This window comes from Lissotriton helveticus, chromosome 3_1 (assembly GCF_964261635.1).
Source record: "Lissotriton helveticus chromosome 3_1, aLisHel1.1, whole genome shotgun sequence".
NCBI classification, from domain to species: domain Eukaryota; kingdom Metazoa; phylum Chordata; class Amphibia; order Caudata; family Salamandridae; genus Lissotriton; species Lissotriton helveticus.
The window spans coordinates 1,072,991,690-1,073,016,961 of NC_136061.1; the positions used below are offsets into that span (position 1 = coordinate 1,072,991,690).

General features: G+C 41.3%; 1 protein-coding gene across 2 annotated transcripts in view; it reads left to right on the top strand.

Annotated features, from left to right (window-relative positions):
* LOC144823278 (sodium channel protein type 2 subunit alpha-like) overlaps positions 1–25,272 on the top strand; it is an 859,818-nt gene that overhangs the window by 797,743 nt on the left and 36,803 nt on the right. The window lies entirely within an intron of this gene.

The following is a 25,272-nucleotide window of genomic DNA, read 5'->3' on the forward strand; positions in this document are numbered from 1 at the left end:
TTCCAGTGGTGTTCATAAGATACCTTTTTTACTTTATAGTGGTTCATTGATTTTCGTTTTTTTTGTTACATTGCTGTGACGGCATGCAGACACTACTGGTTGTAACATCTTTTTTGAGAGTTTCCTAAGGTTTTTAAAGTTGATATTTCCCGGGACAGTCTACTGGCCCTCTGCACTATCTGCACAATATCTAGATTCTCACTCAAATTAATTCTGAATCAGTGTACAAGGCTGAGTAGCAGAAGTAACAATGGCATACGCCATGCCTCTTTAAAATAGCTACAAGGTTTCCAAAGTGAGTACGAGACTATTAAACATATGGTTGCAAAACAAAAAGGGCGGAAGAGCCATTCCAATGGTCCCCAGAATAGAACACACAAGACTCCAACACCTAGACAAATATATGCTTGTGCACCCAGTATTTAATATGTGTGTCCTTTGCCATCCGGTAGATCAGAGTTGGTGATTCAAACTGTATATACTCTTCTTCATATAAACTTTCCAGCCAAAAAAAGCTTCTAACCAGCAGAATTTTTCATATGGGTGTGTGACCACACACCTTCTGCAGGACTAGAAAGACATATTCATCACATTTTAGTGGAATGCTGCACCTGACATGTTTAACATTTAACTCTTGCAAAACAAATAACACTATTCCACAATAGTAGAAAATAAAGTATAAAGATCAGCCCAAAAGACATGGAATACAATGTCTCCAAATATAACAAATGGAAAAACATTATGGATCCATTACAAATTGAAGTATTTATATATTGAACACAAATGAATCAGTTACTATTCAAAATCACAAATGATCATTTCTACAATGTAACATGCCATATTTGAAGTTCAAACCTAGGGGAAAATTTACTAGAAACTGGCATGACCGCGGTGTTCTGCCAAAATTGGTAAAGCTGTGCTCTGTCAGTTTCAGAACACAGGGATGCGCCATATATATAACAAATGCGGCTCACCCCTACCTTTCCCCTAGCGCTGGTGCTGGATCACTGGCACTAAAGAAGCAGCCTAGCACCAGTGCAAGACCCCTTGCGCCATGTTGTAAAGGTGCCTGCACTGCAGGGGGGATTGTTTATGTGCAGGAAGGGATACCTTCCTGCACATAAACAATCTCAATAGGCAAGTTGCTGTTTCTATGTGTGCTACCAAATGCAGCAAACATGGGAAGTGCAAAATACGCTGAGTAAGGAAACATTTCTCCTCGTATCGCCTGTTCAAAACTAGGTATTTCCCAGTTTTATTTTTGGTGATGCCCCATACCTTGTAAATATGTGGAAGCTACAAAAAGGGCTGGGTTTTGTGGCAGAACACCCACTGCAACTCCTAATCCATGCGAAGTGCTGCATGAATAGGGGCATTATTTACAAGGTGGCATTAAGCCACATTAAGTGGCTAAAGCCACCTTGTAAATAAGGTGAAGGACTTAACGCGACCAGAACGTCACTAAAAGGGACGTTAAAAGTCCTTGAAAATATGCACCCTAGTGTATTCCAAAAGCCCCTAAAGTCGGGATATGGTCAATCTAAAATCGAGTGCTAAGTAAAATTAAAAGAGTGAACTAAATGTAGCCCACATGCCCAAGGAAACACAAATGGGTTAATGAAACATAGGCAGCAAGTAAAATTAATCAGTGCCACCTAGTCCCAAAAGGCATGATTGAACAGATTAAAGATAGCTAGGTAGGGAAGTGTGCACTCACCCAGGTTACAGTGCTAAATACGTGTCCTGTTAAGGAAGTAGTCTGTGAAAAAACACACCCATGCGTATATATGAAAAATAGTGTAAAGAAAAGATACAAAAAATATATTTTATACTTACAAGAAGTCAAGAATAGAGCCGGGTCTGATGGCTTAGTGGACCAATCCGTCCACTTTAGGGCCTGTGTTCGACCTCATAGTCACAGGTTCAAATCCCAAGTCGTGCGTGTCGTGGTGCAGCCAGAGCATTGGTGAAGGGCGCCTTGACATCGTGTGCACTGGGAGAAGAGGAGAGGCTTGAATGCACAGGGCGCCTCTTGAGGTGCAAACAGAGCGTTGGTGAAGAGCGCCGGATCGTCATGAGCACCAGAGAAGAGGTGAGTCTCAGACGCGCGGTGTGAATGTCGAAGTGCAACCTCAGGTGCTGGTGAGGAGTGCTGGGTTAGGGTGTGCACCGAATTGAAGTAAAGTCTCCACAGTACTGAGGGCGGGTCTCGGTGTAGACTGAGACCGCCGGAGTGAGGGCCAAGTCAATGGTGCCCTTTGAGTCAATCAGCAGTGGCCCGGATCGGCAGCCACAGAAAAACTGAGCCGACGGCCCGAGTCCGCCGCAACCCGTGACAGAGTTCTGCATCAAGAGCTGTCGGGAAGGAGAGTGGGATTGTGTCCCCCAGGTAACGTGGATCAACACCTGGGGTGGGGTGCGGGCCTGGAGGGACACTCTCTCGGCCTCCCACTTCAGTCAGCTATGCGAAACGTTGCTTCTGCTTGGATCCTGGCCCGTGGTGACCCAAGATGGGGCAGTACTGGGGCCGGAGTGAGAAGCAGTACTTTTTGTGTCATCATTTGATCCATAGCGGGGGCACTGTTAATGGAGCACCTAAAACTGTTGTATTACAGTTTGCATTATTGCTGCTAGCGAACTATCAAACTGTCGTATGACGCCTGACCTCATTTGTGCCCGACAAACTTTATGCTTGATGCGTTACGCACTGCGTTATTTCTCCATTGCATATTACCTGATTGTAACGTGGCGCATAGCATTATTTCTTCAGTGCACAGTATCTGAGTATAACGTGGCACAGTGTATTATTTCTTCATTGCACCGTACAGGATTGTAGCGTGATGCATTGCTTTGTTTCTTCCTGGTACAGGGCATTCTGGTGGTGATGCCCATTGCTTTATTCCTTCAATTGCAAAATACATGACTGTGGCGCTACGTATGGCATTGTTTGTCTGTTGCACAGATAATATTGTTATGCATTGCATTATTGTTTTTTTTTGCTAGGTGTGTGATTCTTGCAATACGACTTGCCTAACATTTTGGAAAATGGTTAGAAGTGAGCTTAACTGTTGGTTAGAAGCGGTAGTTGGGATTAGAACCTACCAACCCACAGGAAAGAATACTACCTATTCTTATATGTTGATTTTGTATTGTGTGGTCGTATCGTATAATTGCTTATATAAAGATTATACTCATTTTATCAATGATGACATCATGGGGTTACTGTGAGCGTGGTTGCACAAACAGAACACTCATGCCTTGGAGATAAGCCTGGCTGCTTGTGCCAATCTACTAAGGGATGAGCAGGGCTATCTCAGATGTTGCCCTTACTTAGCCTAACGTTGAAGCGAGGGTTCGGGGGCGCACGCCTCCAGCATTTGGAGGCAGCGGTAAGTAGCAAGGACTTCCACTTCCAACAGAATTGCACCAAATTTGTCATAAAGCTAGATATTCACCCACAAACAAGCATTTTGTGATTAGTAAATACATTCAGTTGTTTTGCGAAATAAAAGTTAAAGTCTCACAAGAGTCTAGTGGACCTGCAACTTCAAATAATAGAGCAATCTGATAAGCCGACGGTGGCTTTTTTCCCCATCGGCCTCTTCACTTCCACATCTGCTGTTACAGGACATGGGAACCCGGTCCTTCCGTCCTAAAAATGGAGAAAAAAATTATAAGGTTCATTGTTGCATGCTCAGAAAATTGCCTGAAAAGGTCCAGAGCAAAACACATGGGGGCATATTTACAAGGTGGATGCACCACTGGAACATCACTTTTTTTCGATGTTCCTGTGGTGCAATGCCCTCTACCATATTTACAAAGCAGCATTAAGCCACTTTGCGTGTGTGTTTGCAACACACATAGAATGAGAAAATCGCCTTTAAAGATTGTTTATGTGAAGGAAGGTGTTCCATCCCCCACATTAACAAACATTCCCTGCAACATAGGCACCCTTGCGCTATGTTGCCAAGGGTGCTGTGTTGCAGGAAAACATCCCTGCAATGCAGGCACCCTTGCACTATGGTGCAAAGGTGTCTGTGTTGGCACTAGGTAGCTATTCTTAGTGGCAGTGCAAGGGAAAGCACAGGTGTGCACCGTATACTTGTGAATGCGGCGCATCCCAGTGTTTTTTAAATGAGGCTGTGCCGTACTGAAAAATGTGCTGCAGCTGCACGTCATTTTCTTGTGAATATACCCCATGAATGTAAACAAATAATTGTTCATTTTAGTTTTCAAAAGAAACTATTTACAATTCACTTTCTTTCCTGTGTTTACCTGAAAATATTAAAAGGTTTTTCCTTTTTTTACTGTCTCAAACAATGTTCTCAATGCACTTCAATAAAACTATGCATCCTTACTCTTCCTCTATATGCCCCCCTTCGCACCACTTTAATGTTCAGATATTGGTGTTATAAAAACTCATAACCTCTGTCGGTATTCTGACCACAATAATCACTTTACAAATTAACTTTCTCTGATTGTTCTACTTTAAAAAGGCCCATAGGTTCAGATTTACTATTCCTTTGAGGCAATGCCAGTGTCAATCAATGTCGCGCACAAAGGATATCTACAGCTGAAAATTAACAAATTATGTACCATTAAAATCACTTTGTGCCACAAAGGGCTAATGCCTTTTTTAAAGTATGCAAAAGTTTTATTGGGGTTGGTACCAAGCAAATATCTATGGGATTTGGCATAAAGCTAGATGATTTATAATTACCTGAACTGCCATTGTGTCAAATCCTTTTGCCATGTGAAACCAAGCACAATCAAAGGGGGTACTGAATACCGATATAGCATCTATATACCTACACATGATATGATTTATGCAAACTCACACATCTAATGTAGCGCCTAGATGCTCCATTGGAGCGATTGCTGCGCTATATAAATAAAATTTTACATTACATTACATTACATTACAATGTGTCTAAATTGTTGTAGTTATCCTAAAATTGACATTTATATGAAATGTGTACCCAACAAATACAAATTTCATGTTAGATACTGCTGGTTCAGCTTCACCACATAGGCCAATACGTTATTTCATGAAAAGTAGGCTATTTCAGTTCATGCACTTCAGGTGACGCCCTCAATGCATACCGTCTGGTGAATTACACTGCATGGATACACCAGAAAGCAGATATCATGTTTGGTGGTAGGAAAATGAGCACAATAACAATACATTGCAAATATGAGGTATTTTGCAGTTCTTTTTACATATTATAAAAATTGAAAACAATTGTTTGTTGGAGTGGTTGGTGAGGGCGGGAGATTGTGGAGTTCTAGTAAAGGAGGTGGGCTTTGATTATAGTTTTGACTAATTGTGTGAAAACTGCTTGAAGGTCATATGGAATTGTGATCCAAGTGATATCCAGTGGAAGAGCAGCAATATGTTTAATTTCTAGGAGATACAGTGTGGACTGGGAGGGACTAAGGGGCATATTATCAAGAACTGCGTTAAAATTATTGCTGCTTTAGCGGCAGGAAACTGCTGCTAAAGCGGCGATAATGGGCTTGATAATATGCCCTTGTGAATTCCCATAGAAGCCCAGATTCTGGTGTGAACCTGGGCTTCTATAGGAATTCACAAAGGCATATTATCAAACCCATTATCGCCACTTTAGCAGCAGTTTCCTGCCGCTAAAGCGGTGATAATTTTAACGCCGTTCTTGATAATATGGCCCAAAGATGTTTTGACTGGCCACATTCAGGTTGCAATAGGGAATGCAATGGATGCAGGTTTGAATAAGCGAGTTGGCACAGGTGTCATTCATAGCTTTAAACACTTAGGGGCATATTATCAAGGGGTTTTATCTCCGCTTTTTTGGCTTTAAAAGCCAAGAAAGCGGAGATAAAATTATCTCCCTATTACCAAGCTGTCGCTAACACCAGTTAGCGACAGCTAATAGGAGATAGCGACCATCATGGGCCCCACTTTGCATGTCAGTGATATTTATCACTAATGACTTGCAAAGTGGGCGTGCCAAGATGTTAGCGACTGGAAACAGTCGCTAGCATCGCTATCTCCTATTACCAACTTTTGGAGATATTCGCGCTAAGCGCGAATATCTCCAAAAGCTAACACTTGCCCTGAGCAGTTCTTAGCCATGTTATCCAATGGGAGGTGGATAACATGGCTAAGAGCATTTGCTCGATAATGCATGAATATCGCTGACTTTTCAGCGATATTCATGCATTGCGGCCGTTTTTTATCGCATTTGCGATAAACCTTGCTAATAGCAAGGTTTATCTGCGATAAAAATCGCCGATGTGCGGCGATAATGTTTGTCTCTAAACAAGTTAGAGACAAAAATTATCGCTAGTTGTTGGTAATATGCCCCTTAGAGCCTGGTAAACTTACACGTTTGTGTAAGGTTACACTTTTTCAGTATTCACAAAAAGCAAGCTAATAGTAAGTTAATGTGTGCGGAAACTCTAGATTTGGGACGGAAAACTCCGCACATAAAAGTCTAGGCCTGTCCCATCTTTTTATGCACAGAGTTCTCCGCTCTTTCTGGCTATTGTCCGAGTTATGAGTGATTCCCAAACCCAATGAGGTTAAAAGTGCACCAGTGTTTCTGATTGAGGGCAATGGTGTCAAGTTCCTTGAGATGTCAATAGGGATAGAAGTAGAGATGGCAAGAAATTCGGTATTTTTTAAATGAGTTCACTATAAGAGAGCAGCTAGCCATCCAGTGAAGGATTTTGGTGATGCACTGAGAGCTCAGCGAAAGGAGATTAGGGGTGACAGCTGGAAATGGTGGTGGAACTCAAAATAGGAGACAATGAAACCAAACGAGGTGGTACATGAAAGAAAAGACATGCGGCCAAAACTGAACCTTGAAGATCACCAAGGGGAGAGGAATTTGGCAGAGACAGTCTTGAATCCCATTTGGTAGATAATGTGTAGTCTGACTTATAGGAAATTATAGTAATATTCAGTGATTGTCAGTAGTCAAAAGATTTAGTGTGAAATGGAATTGCAGAGAGGTGACTGTAGTTGACAGTGGTAAGGAAGTTAGTCACATTATATTGCGTAGTTTCCAAGTAGGGGTGATCTTTTTGGAAAAGATCGAGAAGGATGTTTCTTTCAGGAAAAATGATGAGGCAGTTGATTAAAACATGTTAAATAGATTTTGGGAAGAAAGAGATTCGAGAGGCCAGATGATAGGTTCCCAGACTTTTTTGAACTGCGGCTCCCTTGACGCATTGACCATTGTCCGTGGCTCCCCACTGCTACTTTTTTTGAAGGGTGTGGTGGATATAAGCCCAGCCTCGGGAGTACTTTCATTTTTCTCCGCGAAAGTAATTGGGATGAAGCTGATGAGGGTATTGTGATCATATACGCAGGGTGTATTGTATTAATAAGGCGGCGCCTCTAATAAAATACCCTCTCAAATGTTTTATCCCACTTACAGTGCTAGATAGCACCCCTATGAATGTAGGCCCCATTGCCAAAGTGTTTGTGCGCTTGAAGAATATTTGCATGCACTTCCATTTCTACCCATGTCATACGTGCCAACACACCTGTTTCAGCATGGTGACTCACGATTTTCTAAAACATACAGCTTTTTTTTGCTGTCTCTTCCCTAACATTGCCTTCAAATCAATGCATTCAAAATAAATTCCTCAGATTTTGTTTTAACGTCCCTCTTTCTTGCTTCCAAATGTTGGCATTATGCCATATATGGTGTTTTACTTCCCTGTGCTCAAGGAGAGAGCAGGCCTGTCTGGAAATATGTGTGTACTGAAAGAAATGTGTACTATGATTCAAGTAAAAGGGTAAATACTTAATAATACTTAGTGTATTTAATAGACAGGACAACTGTACTTTCCTGATAACTTGCATTGCTGTAAAAAGCATTTGGAAAAAACTAAACTATTAACGAGTGTAACAAAATAAATCAGGCATCTTCCGCTTACTTTGGAAGTGTTGGAACGTGGGGATCTTGTGAAATATGGAGGTCATCTCCCTCGACAAGCCATTAATTACGCACTACATTGACATCTTTAGGCACGTCACTTACAATTCATCGACATGGTGCATTTAAGTCTAATTAGTTTAACTGAAGCCAACAGGCCCTACAACATTAAATGCACTAAAGTGCTTTGTGCATGGCTCCCCTGGCTAGGTTTCACGGCTCCTCGGGGAGCCACGGCGCACAGTTTGGGAACCACTGATGGGATCAGTACTGTATTTGTTTGCTTTTTTTAATTATCAGTAATAACAATGCACGAAGTTGGCAAAGACCTGTGTCCTGTAAGCCACAGAAAGAAATAACTGCATCAGCTTGTCAAAGCAAGCCTCACTCAGCCTGATTCATAACTGTAGGTAACTCATCAAAATTAGTCACATAGGACAATCTATAAGAGCACATAGATAGGCCACTCCACTGAAGCATGGGTTTCCTCAAATTCTTGTCACAAAACTCTCTCAACTGACTCATCACCTCACCTATTGCCATCCTGTTAAGACAACTGTCAAAGATGTTTACAAAATGGATTCCAGACAACCATAATGTAGGTTTGATAAGAGTCCAGGAAGATCATCAAGTCATACGTCTGTTCACTGATCTCCACACTGTCATGTAGAGGGACCCATCCTCTACAAACAAAGTTTTACACAGTACACAACTTGTACATATACAAGCAACAGGTGACTGAAAGTATGCAACAAGTGGGGGTAGAAAAGATCAAAGAGTGGAACAGGAAAAGAAGAGGCTCAAATAAGGTGGAAGGGAAATGAGGCAACATAGATGCATATAATAGAAACTTGCCTACAAATATAGAAATGCAGCTGTCAAAAAAGCAAGCAAGACAGAACAGAACCCTAGATCGGTATATTGAAACACTATAAAAAAAATAATTTAGTGTCAATTTATGACATGCATTTTCTATTAGACACATTAGAAATTCATGGTTTAATTTGGTAGTATAAAATAAGAAATGTAAATAATCTCGCCACTCCTGTGCAGAGAATGATATGATTCTGTAAAAGGAAACCTGAATGTAAGAAGCAGTTTGGTTGTAATTTGTGATCTATTCTGCTGCCTTTGTTGAAACATGGACCCACTAGCCATCATGAGCTGGGCCACTTGCAAAGATTCTTAGGAAAAACACATCCATATGGAGTTGACCATGTCAGAGGTACAATTCTATGAAATAAAATCATCAATTTGCATAAGTCTTCCTATGCTACAATTGAGATGCCTGACAGGGTCTCAGTGAGCCTGGCAGAGGAACACCTGCCCGATTTAGAGATCCCTATCTGCCTGGCAGTGATTTATGTGCCTTCAATGGAGTTGCAGCTATGGAAGCCTCTGTTGAAGTCATGTTCTTCCAAGCAGTAATTTCCCATAGTCGATGAGCCTGCTCAGCAGATTGTTTGTTCTGCAAGAACTCAAAGCAGGAATTTGTTCTTGCAGAAGAAAATGGCAATTGACAACACATGCAAGGAGATTTCTCCCTTTTGTGAGGGCCATTGTGTATTTACCATACCTGCAAATGCTTTGTTTAAAATGGCACTCCCGATCAGGTAAAGAAACATAAATTGATAGGAGTGACTGCCACGATGAATTGGAGGTCCTCCGGTGAATGGTCAATGTTTTCTGACAGTGAAGCAACCGAGGTTTTCCTAATGTCTGAATGGGATAAGAGAACTGGGAGTTTGATGGAAGCGTGCATCCTGTGTTTCATGGCAGATGGACCATTTTTCCGATTTATATAATGCTTGGCACCACAATAAACGCATACATAGAAATGGTGGCTCAGCACAATGAAGTCCATATCTAAATGCCAAGGAAGAGATATTTTAAGTAACTTGTCATACAAGGTTCAATGCTTGTGTGAATGGATATACCTTAGCATTATCTGTGTGTAACCAGCTTTTATTATTTTGATAGGGAACTTCTAATTCCAGCAAAACTAAACATGCAGAGAATGTGTACCTCAAATATATGTTCAGTAACAATCATCACTATGATTTAAAATGAATGAAAATAGAATGTATTCAGCGCACTAAACTGAAAGTGTCAAAAGTGTTGGGCCAAAGAGAACTTTCTCCAACCTGAAGCAGAGCACTAGCAAATGATAGAGTTCTAAAGGAAAAAAGTCAAGTTTTAAGATGTTTTTTAAATGTTGTGAAGGAATATACTTCCGAGATGTGAGCTGGCAGCATATCTCAGAGTTTGGTAGCAGCAACCCATCTGGCTTTCCAAAACGTGGGAATCATTTGCTTCTTACAGAAGGAAGATCTAAGAGGTCTGCATGGAAAGTACCAATGAAAAATAGAGTTCAGTTGACTGGGACCTTTGTGGTGCAGTGGTAGAAAGACCATGCAGAGAACCTTGAACATAATCCGTTTTCTGACTGTGAGCAAGTGAAGGGAACAAATCCTGTCTCTGACATAGAGACGCTTGGGAATGTTAAGAATGAGGTGGGCAGATGCAGGCTATGCCACTTGACGTTTATTCAAGGAAGAGCTGTTCATGTTGCGATATAATGTGTTGCAATAATTCAAACGTGAGGTGACAAGAACAGTGATAACTTATTGCCACTTTTCCAGGAGGTGGAAAGGTAAAATTTGCTTAGAGTCCTAATGATAAAAATATATGTACTGATTGTACGACTGACCTGTGCTTCAAAGCTAAGAGTGTTATAGAAGATAACACTAAGTAGTTTATCTTTGTACAGGCCTGCGGTCACCAGATGTCGGACCAGATGGAATCCTGAGTCCCGAAAAATAACTCCTCTGTTTTGTCTTCATTACATTTTTGAAAATTATCTCTCATCCACCTACTAACGCTGGACATGCACTGGTTGAATTTCTCTGCCACGAAAGTTAGATTGTCAGCGATAGATACAATAATTTGTGTCTCATCTGCATAGGATAAAAATTGAAAACCAAAAAAACGAACTGGTTCAGCAAGTGGGGCAACACACAGATTAAAAGGAGTTGTACTAAGGTATGAGCCGTGGGGCAGCCAACAAGGGAAGCTGAATACCTACATCATGCTTTGTCATTATGCACTCATTGTTTGTTTGTGGGTTTCTAAAGTGCTAGAATCGACTCCCGAAGGAGTATCTCTGCGCTGTAGACCGCTGGGGAACCCTTCCTGGCTTTCCCTGTGAGATGTCCCTACTGGGTATCCCCAAGGTGAAACCAGGCATCCCCGGCGTATGTGGGGGGCCGTTGTGGAGATGAGGCAAGCTAATGCAGTGTTGCAGAGTGTGATCCCTAGTCAGAGTAGGCACAGGGGCGAGAATTATCGAGTCTGTTGACCCTGGTCCAAGACCCTGCCGCGTCAGGAATTGAACCCTGGTCCCGGGCCGTCCTCTGCTCCCGGGTCTGCCACCTCTAACCAGTGAGCCACACCACTCCATTGTTAAAGATGACTTATAGTTTTCACTTGAGTCTTACAAAAATATGAAATAAACAATAATGTTAATATTCTGCTGGTCCTTAGTCTTAGCGATTCATATGTACATAATATGACTCTAATACCTGATATTTTGACATTCATACATAGCAAGAGCAATAAAGTCCAGGCAAAGAATCATTCCTTTCTATCCTGGGATAAACCTTTCTAAATGTTACTAAACACAAGTCTTAGAAGAGTTCTGATAAACGTACAAAAAATCATTAAAGTTTGTTTCCATCAACAACACTTCTGAAATACTTTCCTTGCATTCCTTCTGTCCTTTAATACATCATAGGAAAACAAATCTGTCTTTGAAATGGAAAGCCGAGATCTGCATATCAAGCAGGAGTTAATGGCTGGCAGGTAACTGTGGTTCATTGTCTGGATGCTACAGTATAGTGCGTTTTCTGTGCATGCAAAAACTAAGTCCAGACAGCTCTGCTTAGACTGCCAGCTTTCCCTTTCCTGTAAGACAACGGTGTGCTGATGTTTTAATTATCACTCACCTGCTCTTGTCCAATATTAGGTGGTAATCAGTGCCTCCAGCCACGCTTCTTGAGAGGGCCTCCTCAGCTCCCATTTCTTGTCCTTATAATCAAATGCGGACAACACGCAAATGTAGTACACGGGTAACAATGAATGGTTTATCAAAGCTTTTAGATGCCTCAAAGGAATTGATTATTGGATGGGCTTATAACTACATGGCCCAGAACTGAAATATTCATACTAGGATTGCCCTGCCTCTTTAAATAACTGATCACTGTCTGCAGAGCTCACCTCCTCATTTCTTCAGAGAGGTGGTGTCCATAAAAAGCCAAGATCAAAATATCTCACATGGGGCTGATATGAGCCTTAACTCTAAAATAAAGATAACACTCAAGTTTACTGTGAGAAATTGGTTGATTGTTGAATGATATGTGAACCCTGTTCAAGCAACAGCCACATTCCACGTCAGGGTGAACCACAAAAGTCACTAAATTAACCTGTGCTTAACCCTCTGGTCACTTGGCACAAAAGCAGTCAGGCTCAACTTAGAGGAAATGTGAAAAGTACACTAACAGTAATAAAATAATCAAAGCACCGACTGAGGACCTGGCCAAAGTTAAAAAATATGGCAGATCATGATGAAGCGCAGGTTTGGATACATGGGATGGATTGGGCCCGGTTGACGCTCACCTTTGGACATAGAAGAAACTTGAAGAAAAGGTTCTGTGAAGGTAAAGTTCAGTGGGCAAGACTAAAGGGATTGTTGGAGAAGGGAGCTGCTGAATGAAGTTGCAGTGAAGATTTCTTAGTTCGGCCATAGTCACTTTTTTGGAAAGTGACATTTTCCACTGGGACGAAGCTGGAGGCTGTAGCTAACAAGAGTTCCAGAAGGCCAGATGCCCCTTTGCAGAAGGACAACTGAACATGATTTGCTGCTGTGGAGAAGAATGTAGGGGGTGCTGCCACAAAGTCGGGCAAACTGTCAATGCACATTGGGCGAAAAGATAAGCAGGTTGGTCCCGGTCTTTTCTCAGTTCTGAGGTCGTTTGCCGTTCCAATTTTTTTTCCGGTTGTAGACTATAAAAGTATCAAAAAACAATTCATATAAATATTCAATAACAACTTATACATTTAAAATAAAATGCAATAAAAAATTAGAAAGTACAATCATATTTCCTAACAAAGATGTGATTAAATATCCACAGTCTGAGAGCAAGCCAGCATTCAAGTTTGGAACAGAAAGAGATAAACTTTTACGCTAGATGGGCTTAATGCTCTCAATGTATTTAGCAACTGAAAACACTACAACAGAATACTTATCATATCTACATATTCCCAGCACTGCTCTGTAGTGTTGAATGCCTGGAGAGCAACATAAAGGACAATCTACGAACTACTCTATTTATCATAATTTAAACAAAAAAATAGCAGATGGTCAATTGTTTTATCTGCAGTTCTGGATGCAGGGCATAATTTGTTAACCCCGTCATTACCTTTCCATTTTGCTGTGATTGTGGCTCATGGCAGAATCCCCAGCCTAAATTTAATATATAGTGCTTTGGCAAAGGGGGATCAATTTCATTCAAATGTTTCTCAAAGGCAGGGAATTGTTTGAATTCAAGAAAGAGTTCTGTAAGCTTCTCTAAATCTACAGATGCTACAGCGTGAGCTTCTTTTGCTCCCTGAAGATTGCCTTAAGCTTTTTCTTGGTAATTGGGGAAATAGTGTGTGGGTCCTGCCAGAACTCTTATAGACCTAACTAAAAAGAAGTCTGCTTCACAAAGTTCAACCATGGTATCTTCGTTCCCCCTCTGGACCCTAGGCAAAACATCTTTTAATCCCTCTCTGCAACTAGCTGTCTCTGGAGTTAACTTGACTCGTAACCAGCACAATATTGGTCTTAGCCTAATCAATTGGGCTATAGACTGATCCCTAGGTCATATTTAAAACCCGGGAGGAGGGGAGGTCTTAGGGGAATTCTAAGCATTCCCTTTAGAAAGCAATTTTCTACCACTTCCAGGGCATCCAAATTGCTGTTACCCCACAATTCTGCACCATGAGTAGCAGCCGTCACAGCTTGAGCCCTCCAAACCTCAAGTAGATGGGAAATTGGGTGAAGGGATGATTTGTTGGCAAATTTTAACAAAGCTGCTGCTCATTGTTTCAAAATTAGGGTGCTTTTCGTGACTTGAGTTACCCAGAAATCGACGTTAGTCAATCAGATACCAAGATAATCAAACTCATAGATTCTTTCAAACTGTTCTGCTACTAGGGATATAGTCCCTCTAAAACCCTTGTAAGGGTGGATAGCCATAATTTTAGTTTTACTTTGATTAATCTTAAAGCCATGGTCCTTACAAAATAAACAACATTTTAGCAAAAGTGTCTCAAGACCTTTAGGAGTTTTGAAAATTAACAATGAGTCATCTGCAAACAACAATGCTGGTATTTTAAATCCTCCAAGAACTGGGGAATCATTGTTGCAGTGATGCAGCGGAAGCGTTGGGGGATTTTTTGTCAGCTTATCTATCCACACCAACCACTATACAATAATTGGAAGCGTAACTCTAATAACGGGCCCATAAGTCATTATTACTCAGTTAGCTGTATCAAAAGTCCTCTGATGAATCTTTGATAGAACTAAAGGGGACAAAATAATGAGAGACGGAATGCTATTTCCCCACGTGGACCTGCAATTAAGAAATACACTAAACACCTCATTATAAACATTATCCAGATAACTCAGTAACTCTGTAACAAAGGCAAACACTATTCTTTTCTATTCGTTTTCTTGTTATTTCATTAAATGAATGGTCAAGCACAAAATACAAACTAGAATGTCATTGTTTTGGTACATAAAATACAGAAAAGAATCACAATAATCATAACAGTTCACTCATGAAACATCAAAACAAAACGAGTAGAGGAAAGAGAGAGAGAAACATCAGCAAAACATTATTTCACTTACGAAATGAAATACTAATGAACAGTGTGCAATTAGTCTGAAAAGCTACCCCCACGGCTGGTAGGGTATAGCAAGAGCAGCATCACCAACTGATGATGTGCAAAGTCTCTAGGAAAGTCTCTCAGGATATGCAGGTATTGACAGCCAGAGAATCAGGAATCAGCACAGCATTCAGCAAATCACAAATGCAGGACAGGTCACCAATCATGTGAACTAGCCGAGGAACACTTTCCCACAGGGATTTTTATAGTACGCTACTTTCTTTCTTTCGATAAAATGTTGCACTCTTTCTCATCAGCAAGCCTCTCCATTGGTTATTCAGGATGGTCCGACCATCTTCTGACAGTGACTTTACTACTATTTTCTAAACACTCTTTGACTAAATATTGAACAACTTCCAAGAGAGGAAGAGGAAATAATCTCGGTTACAAATGTATCTAGTAAATTATAACAGTTACATTCATCATCCCTCGCCTAGACAGGAAAGAAACCTAGAAAGACTTTCAGAAACTGGCCAATACTTACACTCTGAGGAAGCGTTGGTAACAATTAGAGATCAGGAGTATTGAAGCACATTCTCTAACAATTCTGAGGCCTACATTATTTTAGCAAAAACAGAGAATAATTTTTAAAACCTACACTACTTTCACGAAGAATAAAAGCAGATTCTTGTTGTTTATTTTTCTGCAGTTAGGAAGACAGAATAACATTCAGTTAGCATTATTCTCATCATGTCCAACGAAAAAATCTACTTTCGTGTCTTGTGCACATTTTACGTGTTGTACACTCTCATATTATGTTTGAGTAATTCACCCACATTTATTAAAAGCATGCATTTGAGTAGAATTAATCGAGCAGATTTTATTTACAAAAATCACATTCCATCACAGGACATAAGATAATCGATACACCCATTAATAAACAACAGGAACAGTGTGGGGGCAAGGACGCAGCCTTGTTGCACACCCCTGTCTATCCCAAATGAAGCAGTAGATTCCCCATTTAGACCCCAACAAACTTGAGCAAAATGTTCATTATGTAGCCTAACAATGATGGAAGGAAGGGGATCAGGCACAGCACTGGCTTTAGCACTGGTGGCGCCCAGTGCGACAATCTTTTTGTCCATGACTTCCTCTTCAGATTACCTCACTATCACCTGGCAAAAGGGCCCCTGGTAAAGGCTGGCTGTACTAATCCACTCAGCTATTTACTTTAAATACAGGTCTGTACTTTGCAGCAGGCATATAAACCCTCTGCGCTACTTTATGGTTAGTCAAAACTTCTACCAGACAAAACCCAGATCTCTCTCTCCAGCAGGAACATTGATCACAAGAGTTATCATGACATTTTTATTGCTGCCTGAAATCTAGACACACAAGGGACTCTGCATCAGCTGCTCTTAAATCCTAAGTTATTGCTAAACAGTGCACCACCAACTGAGGTCAGCACAACCCCTCCAAGTCAGCACCCAGTGCGGCCGCACCTGTTGCACTGCCCTAAAGCCAGCCCTTATCAGGCAGCCCCAGGACTCTAAGCTTGCACCACAACCTGTCTCTTGGGACCATGAGGAATGCTGCTTTGAGATCTACAAACGTGGCATATAGTTTAACCCCACTTAGGTCCACCTCTTCCCACCGTAGAAGTTGAAGACAAAAGACCTGGTCGCCCGTATTGGTCTTGGCATTTTTATCTCACCACTAATGGTCCGGGACTGGAGGGGAACCACTTGGGGGTTAGAACTCATTCAGGCTGGTTACAGGAGAGGGTTCAAGATTGTTGAAGCCTTTTCTGTCCTGAGGCTTTGATCATGTGGACATCCAACTAGCCCTTGGAGTCACTCTGCTAGTCCTGAATTCAACAGCAAAAGCCGGCCTCATTCAGGAGGGCAGCCCTATGAGGGTTCAAGGCAGTCTCTAGGCAGCAAAGCGTTTCTTCCAGGTGCAGCAAAGCAGTTCTGTGGAGTACACAGAACTCCTCAGCAGTCGGTAGTCCTCTTATCCAGAAATTGAACTGAAGAGTGGGTTTGATGGTCCTATTTTTATACATTGTGCCATCTTTGAAGTTGAAGATGTTTTTAGTAAATTCCATTTCAAGTGCCTGAATGTTCCTGCTTCCCCTGCCCCAGCTCCAAGCTGGCTGCTTGTCAATGTAGGGATGACAAGTCTCTGGTGTAAAATGCAGAGTACAACCTATTCAGTTGCATTAGGGCTGTGTCCAGCCCTGCCTCCCCATCCTGCCAGTTGATGGCCCATCGAGGCATTGTGTGGCTGTCTAAGGAGGAATAAAAAAATCCAACTGCCAACTGCATCCAGTTATGTGCCCAGGAACTGGCTACAGACACCAAATGGTTAGGGCAGGAAAATGACAACTTTCTAAAATTGGCATTTTCAAAATTGTAACTTAAAACCGTTCCATTAAAGATGATTTTTAATTTTTGTCCGACATCAAACATGAAATGTGTACCTGTACCTAATCATAGGATAGCACCTATTCAATGTAATAAGTCTCTACCCAATATTATCCTATGGGAGAGGTAGGCCTCACAATAGTAAAAAAACAAATTTAGGAGTTTTTGACTACCAGGACATGTGAAACTTAAAAGTACATTTGCAGCCATTTAATGACAAGGCACCCTACCAAGGACCTACCATAGGGGTTACATATATGCAATAAAAGGGACATTTAAGGCTTGGCAATGGGGTTATATTGCCAAGTCGAATTGGGGCTGCAGTGGCAGACCTGGGGCATATTTCAAACGGCTACTAATAGCATTTAAATTTACAGGCCCTGGGTTCTGGTGTACCACTATACAAGGAACTTAGAAGTAAATTAAATGTGCCAAACTGGTTCAAGCCAATCTTGTCATGTTTAAAGAAGAGAGTTTAGCACTGGTTAGCAGCGGTTAAAGTGCACAGATCCTACAGCCAACATAAATTAATTTACAAATAAGGAGTGTAAAGGAAAAAGGTTTGGGGGTGACCCTGCAGAGAGGGCCAAATCCAACATTTACCTTCCACCAACTCAGACTACTCAATAAAAACCTGCATTTCATCCCCTCCCCACAGAACACCACACCATGGATGTTGGTGCCATTGTACTGTCGGAAGGAATGTTATTGAAACCTATGTATGGCCTACCCATATACCAAATACGACGACTGAAAAAAGTTCAAAATTCAGCTCTACTCGTCATCTTCAGGTTAAAAAAACACCAATCAGTTTCACTGTACCACAGATACCTGCAGTGGCTACCAGTCCACCTTAAAATCAATATCTAAATACTATGATTCAGTTATAAAAGCCTAGTTGGGTCCTGTGCTTAGTTTGGGAATTTGAGCCAGTGGTTGCCGGTGGGGGGCACCAGCACTTATCTTTGGGGACCGGCTCTTATTTATTTGCATTAGACTTTTACTGAGACCAAGAGATGAAAACATAACAAAAGTAGAACGATGAGGGAGATAAAGACATAAAAACCATCAAAAAGGGAGAAAGCAGGAACCTGCAGGGGTGAGATAAACGCTAATGTGGTGTCTGATAGCAAATTAAAGGTGAATGAAGTGGATTTAGAACGACGTCGCTTTGGAATTCCATGTGCCCACATTTAATTGCACCAGATGCATGTTTCATAACAGAGCTTTGGGCACCAGCACTATTTTGAATACAAATTAAGCACTGGTTGGGTCTACAATAGCCAACATGTAGAACAAAATTGCAAACTACTAACCAGGTGACCCCCTCTTGCCAAAACCTATTGTAAGTCAAGAGAAGACAGATGATATCAGTTATGGGCCCCTACAATACAAGCACATACCCCAGCCTTCACAGCACCCTCCCCCTGCCATCCTCATTGACAAAACTAAAAACCTATTCTTTCCACTGGACAAACCTCCATATATAGAAATGCAAAGTAAGGTTGCACAGCAAGCCTTTGCTCAGCAATCCATTAGTCGAGGCTCATCAAATGACCCTCAATGCTAAACAAAATGCAGCCCCTTGACAATTGCCAATGGACTTCTTATGCTCCATTCCATTATAATCCATTCCAGCTGTGTCTCACGTTTTCTGAAACATAGAAAAACTATTGTGTGTGGTTTATAGACACAAATTAACATGAACAGATCAGTAAAATGATTCTTCCACTGTGCCGCTGTAGACCACTCCGCTTCAAACTGATCAGGGACCACTGACTTTTTTAACATTGCAATCTTAATTAGAAAATGGCTACTCTTTCCAGGATCTACACCATCAGCCCCAGTCGTAAAACTGATTATAGAGATTTGATACCCAGAATATTCTGCCAAAACACACCATATAAAATAAGTCACAAAATCGTTTAAAAAAACATTTTTTTCTAAAGTTTCTGCAAATGCATCTTGAATGGCCTAGAGCATGAAGACTAGGTCAGGATCTTCATTCATAAACTACGTAAATAGTATAAGCTTAGGCAAAGTTTGTCTTTTTGTCTTACTACTAGAGTGAGAGTAGAGAAAGCTGATACTAGCAAACTTAGGGTCTGATTTAGATGTTGGCAGACAGATTACTCGGTCACAACAGTGACGGATATTCCGTCCACCGAAAATCAAAACCCCATAGGACATAACGGTATTTAGATTTCGGCGAATGGGATATCCGTCACTGGTGTTACGGAGTAACCCGTTTATCAACATCTAAATCCGGCCCTTAATGTTGCAAGGATTGCAGCTAAGCTGCAGGATACAAATAAGGACCGAAATCAGGAATGTACAACTTGTTGGCTCAAAAGAGCACAAGAGAAGAGTGCTTTATATTTCTCAAAAACTCTGTAGTGGTTCAAATGCTCCTGTAAATGGAAAGAAGATAGAACGTGGAAGATAATTGGTAAGCTACAATGGATTCAGAGGACACTCCATTGATGTATGCTTATCTCACCATGATACACAGAATAACTTGCAAAGGTCCCTTGAAAGAAAAACCTTCCCATGAAGCCAATAGCCATCTTCTACTACCGTTCTGAATGCCCCAACCCCTGAGACTCCAACAAAAATCACTGTACCTCGGTGATAACACCTGTTGGGCACCACCGACTATCAACACTGCAAGCTGACCACAGCATCCTGCCCAGTTCACCGCTACAGTAATTTCCACTCAAGCAATATGCAATACGTTGCTAACAATCAACCTTTCAGTGCAAGTGCAAAGTTGAAACCCTTATGGTAAGTGAGACCCTAATGAAATCCTGTGAGTTAACAACTTCCCAGGGAAAAAAGTGAAACATATAGCGAAATCCTTTGGAAAAAAACATGCCCTGGCAAAGACTATATGCTCGGCATTGTATCTCCAAGCTGTACAAATGTCAAATATGCTGGCTTTGCCAATGTTTTTTTCCCACGAGCATTGGGGAATAAACCCTACAAAAGCATCTGATAAATTGATATACAAAAAAGCATTGCTTTTTTTATAGGATATATTTTTTTAATGCTTTTATCATTTTTCAATGCTACTCAACAGTAATCTGAGGTTATGTAGTAGTAGAGTGTGTTGCGTCAAAGAAGCTCTGTGCTCGGAATACTTAAAATCTAAAATGTTCATTAACAGAAGGAAAATCTATATCTGTGAATCACAGAATTGTGAATGACAAAGATGAACAGTACAATTTCAAAAATCTTCATTCCACAGACTTTATATATATTCTTTAGCCAGATCCACATACTACCCCCATTGAAGTCAGCCTGGCCATCAGTTGTATGCAATTCCTTAATGCCCTTACATATTTGAGTAATCCAATCATGTGTACCTAAAGAGAAATTAGGTGTACATTCAGAATTTACAATTGGAAAGACTCCAACTTTGGCAACCAGCACTATATTGAGTACCATCGGACAGGTCATCAGTACAATGCATACCTGAGAATGGAAGCTGTTGAGACAACAAATCAGTTGCTTGAGATGTTATAGAATCATATCACCATTCAACTGCAGGAGACATCAGATTGAAGGTTCATTCTTAAACAAACTTAGATTAGTTTTGTGATTAGAATTATTTATAGGGAAGAACATTGTGCCACCTAAGCCCTGTTGTACTAATAATCATGTATAATGTAAAACCAGTATCACAGTACTGTATATTCAAATAAAAAAAGAAACAATTTGTTATTTGAATATACAGTACTGTGATACTGGTTTTACATATTGTTCTTGTGATTTTATATTGTTTTCACACAAAATGTTTATTGAAAATTCTGCATTTAATAAACTTGTATGAAATTATCGTGCAATACTTCGTGACAGTCTTATAAATGGTGCTTCGATATTATACTTTTTTTCGTGAAACTTACGTCAATATTTGAATGCATGGAGAGAATGATTCGTTTTAGTGAGTCCTATACCTACGTAGTGGTGTACTTGTAACTGTGTATATAGGCCTTGGAGAAATAAACCTAATGGTTAATGTATATTTGGGACTTTTCTATTCTGAATTGGTAACAGACCTGAGTCATGGTTTACTGTGCTACTTTAGTGAGTTTCTCAATAAGTGCTGCAGCACACTAGTAGTATTTAATTTACAGGACATGTAGTACCACGTGCTAGGGATCTATTAGTACATTAAATGTGACAATTAGATATATGCTAATATATCCGTGTTTTAAAAGGAAGAGCACAAGCACTTTACCTCTGGTTAGCAGAGGTAAAGTGCACAGAGTCTGAATGCCAACAAAAACGGGCTCTACAAAAAAATAGGGTAGTGAAGGCAATAATCTAGTGCGATCCTGCAGAAAAGGAAACATTTCCAACAGAGAGGAATTGTCATACCAGTCAGTTGCAAGACAGAGCCACCCCCTGAAGGGAGACAGCACTAGCTAGGCTATTTACCCCCTCACACTGGCCTGCGAGGCATCCAGAGTTTCATGTGTGCCTATGTGCTGCTAACACATACCTGCAGCTGCCCCCAGGTTGTGCCTCATTGTGGACCATGCTTCGTGGTGGTTAGAGTCCAAACATTGGCCATGTGTCACACAGTCGAGCGGAACTCCACTGAATGACAGAGTCTGATGCTTAATCATCGTGATACTGTATGCAGCACAATTTGAACAAAGTGTGTGTTGTTAGACATTGACCAGATTAAAGATGTGCTGATAAAATGGTGCAACTAGAAAGAGTTTGGCCCATAATCAGAATGGCTAGGCCGACTTAACAATCAAACATCACAGGTGCCTGTACTGATACCAGTACACCATACACATCATGATCACACAAACCACTTAATATGACAATATATTTTATTTTTCATCTGTTATTTCATATCTATTTTTCAAAATGGCCAAAATAAATTATTCATCCATTAGAGCATCAATTTGTCACTGACATTGCACAACATAGAGATACAACAACATTATTACATTAAATATTTTTTTTTAAAACAAAACAAAACATTTGACAGTACATCAATATGTAGCACCTAATACAGAGACATTAATAGCACGGGTTCTGCTATACATTTCATTAGTTTCTACTATGCTCTCTGTATTACAATGTACATATTTATTGTCGAATGTTTTATTTTGTCTTTAAAAATTTCATTCAATGTAATGATGTTGTTGTGGTTCTAAGTTGTGCAATGTTTGTGACAAAATGATGCTCTAATGGATGAATAATATATTTTGACAATTTTGAAAAATAGATAGGAAATAACTGATGAAAAATAAAATATATGGTCATATTAAGTGGTTTGTGTGATCATGATGTGATCACACAGGTGGGCACCAGATTAGGACCCAATATTGCATTGCATGGCTGTGTCAACTTAAATGTAGTTTTCCCATGTTGCTTGATGCTCCGAGAGTGCTTTTCAGACTTTGTGCAGCATTGTGTTGCAAATCTCTGTGCTTGCAGTGGTATGCAAAAGAAAATATGTTTTTGTTGATTTGAATTCCGGTGGAGTTGTTGATCATAAGACCATGGGAAGGTTCAGCCCCAAGAGGCTATGGTCAAAGTTCAACCTCTGAGGCACTGTTAAACCAACACACACTAGATGGAAGCCTCCCAAGGGAAATAGAATGCAAGCCTCTAGAGGCTCAGCTTGGGTCCTGCCCCTGTTCCCAAAGACGCCATTAAGAGCCTCGGTGTCTGGCTGGATAGGTCCCTGTCATTCGATCAACAGGCAATAAAACTATCTGCCACTTGTTTCGGTATTTTGAGAGTCATTAGGAAGATCCTTCCTTTACTCCCCTTCGAAGCAAGAAAGACTGTGGTCCTGGGCTTGATCCAATCACGACTGGATTATGGGAACGCTTTATATCTCGGAGCTCCTGATTTCACTCTGCGCAAACTGCAGTTAATACAGAACTGCGCAGCACGAACTCTTTTACAAATCCCCCGCAGATCCTCAGTAAAGCCTGGACTAAGGAAACTGCACTGGCTTCCCGTTAGGGAAAGAGTCAATTTCAAAGCATTATGCATTGCAGACCAGGCCTTCTGGTCTTTAGGTCCGGCAATCAATCTCCCCCTCATCACACCCTATCATCCTTCCAGACAGCTGCACTCTACCTCTGCCAACCTGGCCATTGTGCCGCAAATAAAGAAATCAAGATCTGGAGGCCGCTCCTTTTCTTATAATGTAGCCAAGCTGTGGAATGCCCTTCCCCAGCATCTAAGATCTAACCCCGACATCCTCTCTTTCCGTAAACAGCTGAAAATGCTCCTGTTCATCAACTAAATAGTGAGCTGACACTCCCTCTCCCCACTTAGCTTCAGTTGGTATTCTTAGCGCTTGGACGCCTCAGGGCAGCTATGTGCACTCTAGAAATCTCAATTCATTCAGAGGCACTTATTCCACCAGTAAATAAGCTGCTAGAGGTTTATAATGAAGCATTAAATGCACATACCTTACCGGCTTCCATGTGAGAAGCTATGGTAATAATGATCCCAAAGCAAGACAGGGACCCCAAGCGGCCGAAATCATATAGGCCCATATCACTTTCAAATTTAGTTGTGAACATATTAAGTGACATCCTGGTGAGTAGGCTTCTCCCACATATGTCCCATCTGATCAATCAGGACCAGGCCGGCTTCATACCACAACGCAGCACTATGTACAACCTAAGGCAGTTGGTCTATGTTTGGCATGCCCCTGGTCTAGCGAAGGAGGACTATGCTTTAACCCTCCTGGATATAGAGCAAGCATTTGATTCAGTGGCCTGGCATTATATATGGGTGGTATTACAATGATTGGGGGTAGAACAGACATTCCTTAAATGGACTCAACTACTATATGCAAATCCCCGTGCCAGGGACAGAGTAGGAGGCAGAGTATCGCAGAGGTTTCTGCTGGAGGGGGGTACCAGACAGGGTTGCCTCCTATCACCCCTCATATTTGCAATTTCAATGGAGCCGCTGGCTGCGGCACTTAAAGATCGGCTAGGCGATTGTGGGATCCCGGTGGGTAACATCAACCATGTGTGGTCTCCTTGTATGCCAACGACACGCTGGTGTATATTCGGCAACCACTGCGCTCGGTGCCTGCTCTCTTGGAGGTCTTGTAGGACTTTAGTGCTCTGTCGGGTCTTCGTAGTAACCATGAGAAAGCTATTACTAATTGGAAGGACCCAAACGTCTGCCCTGCCTCCTGAGGTGGGGCTGCCCTGGACGTCCTCGGCTCCCAGATATCTGGGGATTACACTGGCACATACGCCCAAAAGATTCCTGGAACTTAATGTAGGGAGGGTCGAGGACGTGGTGCGGGGTGCGGGCTTAGTACACTTCTGGAGGGAATTGCCCTTATCCCTGATGGGCAGGGTTGCAATCACCAAGATAATCATTTTGCCAAGATGCATTTATGCTTTATAAAATTCATTACACAAAATTCTGGTACATTACTTCAAAACATTGGACAGAGGTAGGAGTCGCATGTATAGAATTTTATTTTATGGCTACACAACTACAACGTACTGTTCACTGGTTAGAGGATCAGGATAATTGGGAAAAACAACTGTTGGCGGGACGCACGTGGGAGCCTCCTTGCCGGAATTGTTGATGTGCAACAAAGGTGTCCCTGGGGATTGCCCTTACATTAGCTGTCATGTTGCAGAAATGTGGCTGTCTACAGTGAGAAAAGTGGTAAGACATGCACCGTACGCCCCGGATTGCCTAAATAGGTGATACCGCCGTTCCCCAACATTCCTCATTCCATGTCAATATGAAAATGGTGAGACGGGGGATGCCTAACGCTAGGGTTTTTATATATTAATGGTCAATTTTTTTACGAGGGAGTGTGCGGAGGCGTCCTTTAATTTGGGCAGCTGACAATTTTTGCAAAACGCAGAAATCTCTCGGGTGCTAAAGAGCTTTGGCAGTCCTACCCTAGTTAGCCCCCATAACAAAAACACTGCAAGTAATGCTAGATATGGTCCAGGATTGACATCTGA